At 40.5% G+C, this 8,457-nt stretch overlaps 1 protein-coding gene across 1 annotated transcript in view; it reads right to left on the bottom strand.

The window, feature by feature from the left end:
• The window catches only part of LOC106810328 (basic helix-loop-helix domain-containing protein KIAA2018-like), a 129,501-nt gene that overhangs the window by 18,659 nt on the left and 102,385 nt on the right, over positions 1 to 8,457 (bottom strand). The window lies entirely within an intron of this gene.

The following is an 8,457-nucleotide window of genomic DNA, read 5'->3' on the forward strand; positions in this document are numbered from 1 at the left end:
AGAGAGAGAGAGAGAGAGAGAGAGAGAGAGAGAGAGAGAGAGAGAGAGAGAGAGAGAGAGGAGAGCAGAACAGAGAAGGCAAGGCTGACAGAGCAGAGACAGAAGACGTGAAAAATAAATTGCAAACTGTAATGGCTAAAAAAATCAAGGGAATTCTAGAATTTAATTGGTGTAAAGCTTTAATCTCGTGCCGTCGAAACTGGACGTGAAAGTGTGACATCGTCAGGAAATATGTATTTTTATCTGTTTTTCTTTGTTTTATATACGCGGAAATTTTTTCATGGTATATGTTTGTGACCGTTTGACTTTGTGTGGGAAAATCTTTTGTGTGAAACTCTTGTGTATAGAAATGTGTGATCGTTTTCTTGAATTTGTGCTAACGCTACGTTTACGCTATATTGTCAAACTGCTAAACACATTCTTCAATTAGAGTGTGATAGGCCTAAAACATTTCATCGAAAATATGAATCAGTTTTGCGTATTTTTTTGGCTGTATGATGTGTGGAAGTGACAAAGGTTGTCAGGTCCACATCGGTGCTGTGTGTAAGAATGGGATTAAGATGTAATGAATCACATGGCTAAACGTGGTTTCGGTAATGAGTGTCGGTATACGCATACGCCACGCACGTTACGTACGTTCGTTACGTACGTACGTTACGTTACGTTACGTTACGTACGTACGTTAAGTTACGTTCGTTACGTACGTACGTCGTTACGTTACGTACGTTACAGCATAAAAAGACGCAAGACTGAGAGTAATTGCAGCGATATCAAAATGTTCACCGCCAAATGTGTTAAATTTCTAACTAGTATGGTGATCGAACTTTATCGTTACTTGTTTTGTAGAGTATATATATAGTTAATGATTCAGTAACGTTGAAAACATAGTTTAGATCGGCCAGGAGTCCGAAATCACAATGGGGCATCGTGTTATGAAAAGGGGAAGAGAAATTTAACAGCTGTTTGTTCATGTAGCCAAGGAATATTATTTTAGCAGTGAGCGTGACGCGACGCATCTTTTGTATCTAGCAGTTTGACACATCAGTGTGAATGTGTTGTACCAGAATGCAGTGTTATGGCTAAAATGTAGGAGAGTCTGGTTGTGGTCGCGAGAGTAAGCGCACGCGTGTGTGCGTTTCTTTGCTCCTTTGTGCAAGATGGACACACTTGTGTAAGATATTAAAGTTTATTCAGGTTACCACACAAGTTTGGATTTCTATATCATCATTTATACATTCAACTTTTAATTCAACGTTACAGCTGGGTTTCATAGGATTATGCATTTAAAGGGTAACTTTTTACCTTAAAATCTAATCATGGTATTTCTGTGAAATACTTTGTACTGTACACATGTATTTTTTATAATATCAGGTAATGCGATAAAGAACTAAATCAGGTATTATGACTAAGTAATAGTATCATCAGATAAGTTATTATAAGATCGATTTAGCATTGATAGAAATATTCGCCTTGCAGACATTGCCTTCGTAAAATGGCGAACATATGATGGAGATTACAGATCTTGGTTTTCATTGTGTTCTGTTGACATGCAGAAGATAATATATCTAATTGCTGCATTAAAATGCTGTACGACTTATAATTAATGAACTGAGGACAATGTGCACTCGTGCTGTGCCAGTGTTCACGTGGCAGTCATGATCAGGTGCTACAATACGTGAACAAAGTCTAGTTAATTAACAAGTGATCGTGTTACTTCATACGGGAACCTGCAGGCATAGCCACGTCACTTCAATGAACTCGCAAACCTAGTAATTGTGAGTGAAGGGAATTCATATATGATCACAAATTCCTGTTCACCCGCCATTCCTATCAATATAAGGTAGCTTACGTGCAATATCACCACCATGCTCCGCAATAGACTCAGCTGGCAGTCAGCGATGCACACGCCACCCTACTCTTCATGCAGTATGCATTAGTAGAAAAAGGTGAGAAACGAACATTTATAGTCTCACTAATGCATAGTATAGACGTGGCTCTCTCATGACCATAGTGAAATGCTTAACTTCTACTAAGATTTAACTAAAGGTGTCGGCTGACATCACATGTCAGATATACCGTTGACACACCGAAACAACCGAACGCAAATCCGAACGCAACCGAACGCAAATCCAACAACGCATTCAACAGGATCTGGTCGGGATATGTTTCCATGAACCAAAGTATGGTCATGACGTACACTGACGTCACGCACGAACTCGGCTATCTCCGAAGTTGAATGCATACAGCCTGCTGATGGTGCTGGTGATTGCGTGCTACGCCATACTCCATAACCCTAACCCTAACCCTAATTTAATTTAATTAACACTAATAAATTTAATTTAATTTAAAAAAATGTAATAAAAAATTGTAAATAAATCATGTAAATATTTGCGTTAATTGGGAAAAAATAGTTAAATGGATAAAGATAAAAATTAAAAAATATAACAAAATAAACATGGGATTCGAACCAACGACCACGACCATACTTTGGTTCATAGAAACATATGCCCACCACAGCTCCACAGGGGTCTTCACGAGAACACCACGTGATTTCATCATCCAATCACAGGATCTTCACGAGAACACCACGTGATTTCATCATCCAATCACAGGATCTTCACGAGAACATCACGTGATTTCATCATCCAATCCCAAACCGAACAGAACCTCGTTGTAAAATTATCGTTGACACACCGCCAAACAGAACCGAACCGACTTGAATCGAACCGTAAGCGAACTGCTCAATCCACATACGTATGTGGATTGAAAACAATGCGCATTGATGCGCATTACAACCGTATCTGGTGTGTACATAACCGCGTTGAAGCGCATCAAAGCGCATTGAAAGTTCGGCGTGTCAACGGTATTATTCAACCGAGCGGTCTATACACGCATAATATGCTGGTTTACATGACATGAAAGCCAATTACGAAAATGCGATAGTGTATCACAAAAGCGCCATGAATGATTATCAGCAGAGCATCGTCAAATTTTCACGTTCATCTCAAACACGGATGCTTACATACAGTGAGAGTGCGGTTTGCATTTATGCATGGGGAGCTATTTACACTTATACTAGTCGGTTTAGCTGTCACGACTACACGCTAGTAGATTTACTCGGATCCCATGTTCTACTACAGTCAGTTATCAGATTTAACATTCACCACATTAAGGGCTAATAACACCGACTACTAACTAGGAATTATACGTTGTCAATAATAGTTATTGATAACATTTCTCCAAATCCGCTCCTAATGCAGAAATAGTCCAACTTCGCATTTATAAATGAACAAGTGAAAGGTCGGGGGTCGGCGCTGCGACAATCGTGCGAATTACAGTGAGGCATAAAAAGCCACGAACTGTGTATATACACTAGCTGATGTCGTTACCCACTCCTCGCAAAAATGGACTCTCATTGAATTTCCTAACAGTAGCTCCCGAGAGCATTTCGTCTAGCGGAGAACGCTCCCACAGCGTGCGCAGTACAGTGCGCATCGTCGTAAACAATACAACGGCCAAATTACCCTCAAAAATCCCAGATCATCATCGCGCGTCTGCAGCACGTGACAAGGAATCAATATGGCAGGTGGACGAGGCACGTGTGCGTACGCGTGGGTAGGCACTCGATACAATGCCCTGAACCGAGGTCTATTTTTAGATGTGCGCATATGCTCTATGCTGCGTACAACTGCGTATCAGGGTGACAAAATATAAAAATGGGAAAAAAAATTTAAATATAACATCGTAGAAAAAAAGGAACGAGCTTCGAACTGCTAGCATTTCTCTTGTCTCTGGACAAGAAACGGAAGTGCGCATGCGCATGCGGATGCGACCTCGGTTCAGTGTGTTGCATCGAGCGCCTACCGTACGTGGGCGTGCCACTGATCTCTACTAGACTACTATACTAACATATTATATATATATATATATAATATAACATAGTTAGTATAGTAGAGATCAGTGGGGCGTGCCTGCTCTCCCTTTACAGGGATAAGACCACACTCGCAGACACACAGCGCCACCTGCGAGGCACCACAACTGCACCTCTGCCGCCATAAAAGTATCAATAAATATGGATTTTTATACAGCTCACGGGCGCGCGCATTATGCGTAACGTAATAATGCTACGTGAATACGCAGTGACTAGCAGCACCAGGGGGTGGCATGTCCTCGATGCTGTTTCCACTATATGGTAATAGATAGTACACGCGGATTGGCGGCCGTCGCGGAAAATGCGATCAAATCTGCGTGAAATTTGCTCAGACATGCACCGTCTCTCACACACCATGCTTCGCTGGCGCGATTTCACAGGGTACGATGCGAGGAAATACGCCTGCGTGACCACTCGGCACTCGTCTCATATCGTAACGATATCATGTCGGCATTCACTCAATGATGTAGAGTATATCAAGAAACGCCACAATCTTTTGATTTTGTCGAATTAATATCGACAAAGACCAAGTTACTGCATCTAACGAATCTGTTTATCGGAAAGGCGGTTTAGCATATGCAGTCCCACAAGGCGATTCTCAGCACTAATGTAAACGGGAAAAACAGTTATACATTTTAATAGAAATGTTAGAGCTTAGCATGTATCTGTATAGAATCTATTCGTAAACCAGATATACACTTCCTTATTCAATGATACAAATCAAGTTAGGATGATTACTTCATTCTATAAGGGTACCTGCTGTGAAAGCGTCCCGATAATACAAACCAAAATTGCAAAAACAAAAACAAAGCGCTCGAGGAATCACTGCCTACAGTCTAGCGGCACACAACCCAACTCAAAGAGGTAAGTGTGATTACAGAAATAGCGATGGCTCAGGTGGCAAAGGCAACAGCAGAGTATTATCTAGCGAACACTTGGCTTCAATAGTTTTCCCATTTCACGAATGTCACTATTAAGCATCGGTTAATTTCCGGACATACGTAGCGACTATGGTTTAAAGTACACTGAGATCATTAGACTGTAGACTAGATTTGTCGGCAGATGAAACTATTGCTATTCTGAAAATGTTGGAAAGCCTGTTAACTTCATATTGACAGGACACGTGGCATTATCGGTGCATATTTTAAATACAATTTAACTTACACCGCATGTATTTTTGATGTCTTAAGATGTTACACAAGCAGATACAGGTGAACTGGGCACGTTGAACTCTATCCATTTTATAACTACCATGAATTCTTCATAATTAAAGCTATGCCGGAATATTAATGTAAATCAGCATAGAATGAAGTGAGATGGAACAAAAGCCAAAAAAAGTCTCCAGTACTCTATTATAGCAAGGGATATTTTTTCCAACGAGACATTATAATATCATAATATAATATTTATTATATAATATATTATAGTCACATTCGACTATTTAATTATATACAAGTTACAGATGATGATTTCAAACACAATCTCTTTAACTCCTACTATTTCACCATCAGCAATGTTTGTGAACGTGCGTACGTGCGTTCGGGCGTATGAGTGAGAGAATTACATTCCACCATAGAACAAGCAGAAGATGCGTGTACAAGCCCACTTTTATTCTGAAGCTTAGTCGACACGTCGTATACCCATATTAGTGCTATACCTTCTTCGCAAAATCATTGGCCGCATATGCCGACCTAAACTCGTGTTTGTTTGCAATGCTGCAAACGTGAGCTATAGCACGCAAATAAAATTCACCAAATGGCCTCGATCTATTGATCACACACATGGCGTGTGCGCTGCGTAATTCGTGTAAACCCGTGGTGTAGGTCCCAAGTGATTGGAAAACCTGTCAGGCTAATGAGGACCGTGTGAAAGTACCCAAGGTGGAATAGCTCCATGTTGATGCATGCAGAAGACGAATGCGTGCATCAAACATTTTATTACGCAGTTGTTGGTTTAGTTTTCCGGTTAGAGAAATGGCAGCCATTTGTAAGCGAGACTGCATTTCTGGCTTCCTCTAAATCATGCAAAACACACTACGTTAGTTCTAGAAACGTCAACGAATCGAAAACATCATGAGAAGTGTATATTTACGCAAAATTTCGATATCTCTAAATTCTTAGGAAAATATAGTGGTATGTAAAATATTTTGCGTACACAGTTCCGCAGATCGAATTATTAGACTAATAATGAAGCCAACAACGTCCACTGAATAAATTTTGAAGCACCATTCTTGAAATTTAGATACATAAGTAAATGTTTCATTCTAAATCGCTTTCACCACATATCAATATCCGCAATTTTATACGGTACTAGCTCGCATGTCTTTAGTACACACTTGTCTGCCATTCGTATTATTCTGTTATACTTCGTCAGACAAGAATGTCGTCACGAATTTTAATGCAATCATCATACTTCTTTTCTCCTAATTTCTAACATAGTTGAACATTTCTGTTTAATGGTGCTTGCTACTAGAATTGTTACACATTCCACCGATTGTCATTATCCAAGTTCGCACGCAGTAAACAATCTATTGATCAGATGATCTTTGGCAATTGCTCTTTTACTATTCTCCTTAGCCCCGAAAGATACAAACCAACCGACAAGGCCAGATAGTATAAAGTGTACCAGAAATCATTTAGTAATACCTCATTAAAAGAACAGATATCTATCTACGTGTCACGGCTCCCTGCCCAGCTGGCGGAATATTATATATATACTGATTAAATACTATTAGTTTATAAAAAAAAAATATTAAAAAACTATCAAGGTTCTGTGAAGTTTATCAGCTACACAAATGAAACTAGACAGAGGGCACTCACGGAGAGTGCATACCTCCGCGAGCATGTAACATGTATGTGCTCGCTGGTGGCGGCTGCTGACTGACTCGCCTGCTGCTGCCTCGCCGCTCACTGGTGGCTGCTGCTGACGCGCCACTCGCTGACTCGACGCGCTATCGATCGCGCCGCCCGCTCGCTGACTAGTTTCAGTTTTAGTTGCAGTTTCTAGTAGTTCTAGCTTGTAGTAGTAGAATCGCTGAAATATTGATTGTTGCGCGCAAGCGAGCGAGCTGCTGCTGACTCGACGCCCTAATGCGAGCTGGTGCTGAATCGATCGCTGCTGGCTCGCTGCTGGCTACACACACACACGAACACACACGAACACATCACACGAGAGGCATCCGCAACTCCGTTGCGCGGAGGTAATTACGAGGAAATGTAATTAGCAGGAATAAATCCGTACACCACCATTTAATAGTAGATATTATACTTGATCCGGGCTACTCATTTCACACATCTACTAGCTGAATCCAGAACGCGCACAATTCATTAACTATGCTTTCGCATCAAAAACATCATTAAAATCCGACTAAAACCGAGATATAACGGAATCATTCTTGGTGGATGGTTAATACACACGAACTGAAAGATATACAAACATGCAGTTGTCTTAATAAAGGTAGCATGTCAAATGTAGGCACAGTTGGCAAAATGCATACTCAATAGTCGCTGACACATAATAAATCAACAATTTTTGGAAATCGCAAGTAAATACATATTGGTTATCGACAGCGCAAAAAGATTAGAACTAAACTATGACGTGGAAAATCCTTCACCCACTACATGTGCGGTAATACATAAACTGTAGCAAGTGGTAATGATCTTAGCTGACACTCCATTCACCATTGACAACAATATGCACGATCTGTAAATGATGAAAATTTAATCAGCAAACAGTCTTGGCAGAATTGCTTCCATCGTCTAGCAATGCATCAACTGTACTGTGCGCTATAAAAAATGCCATGCACCTCATAAAATTTTAAGACGCCGAAGTGGCCGTTAAACTTTAATGCGTTCAGAGAGCTGTAAACGTCGAGTCGCCTACTTGAGTAATGTCGTCTAAGCGGGAAACACCTAATCTATGGAACGTTAACGTAGGTATGCTGATATGAACGTTGATTTACAACGGAATATATTGCAAACTAATTTTACTCTCAATATGAATCGTGTAGCATCATTTAATCGCATTCCCGCCCAAATAAATCTCATGGAAACAACGCATCACTGACTTTAGCGACGACAGTAGCAATTAGAAGATATAGGTAACAGGTGCCATAATGTGACTTTAAATGAAAATGTTGAGAATGGCGACGACGGCAACAATAATGGTTCATGGAGAAGACACCAAGGCAAAGAGGAATTATATTAGCACCAATAATAACTTCTTACATATCAGGTTACTTACATTACTCACAGTAGATCATGTGTAACCTTAGAGAGACGTCGAACGGGACAGGAAAATCTCGCTCGATGTAAAAAAAAGTTCATTGGCTACTTTGATCACATATAGTGTAACGCCTACTACGCTAAAGCAAGCTCAATGTTTTCATCCACGATGGCCGGATCCTTGAAATCTCTACTGGAAGTACGAGATACTCCATAAAACTGATAAGTTCTCAGTAAGATTCTCTCTCTCTCTCTCTCTCTCTCTCGCTCCCTCTCTCTCTCTCTCTCTCTCTCTCTCTCTCT

Source organism: Priapulus caudatus, unplaced genomic scaffold (genome assembly GCF_000485595.1).
Source record: "Priapulus caudatus unplaced genomic scaffold, Priapulus_caudatus-5.0.1 Scaffold16, whole genome shotgun sequence".
NCBI classification, from domain to species: Eukaryota; Metazoa; Priapulida; class Priapulimorpha; order Priapulimorphida; family Priapulidae; genus Priapulus; species Priapulus caudatus.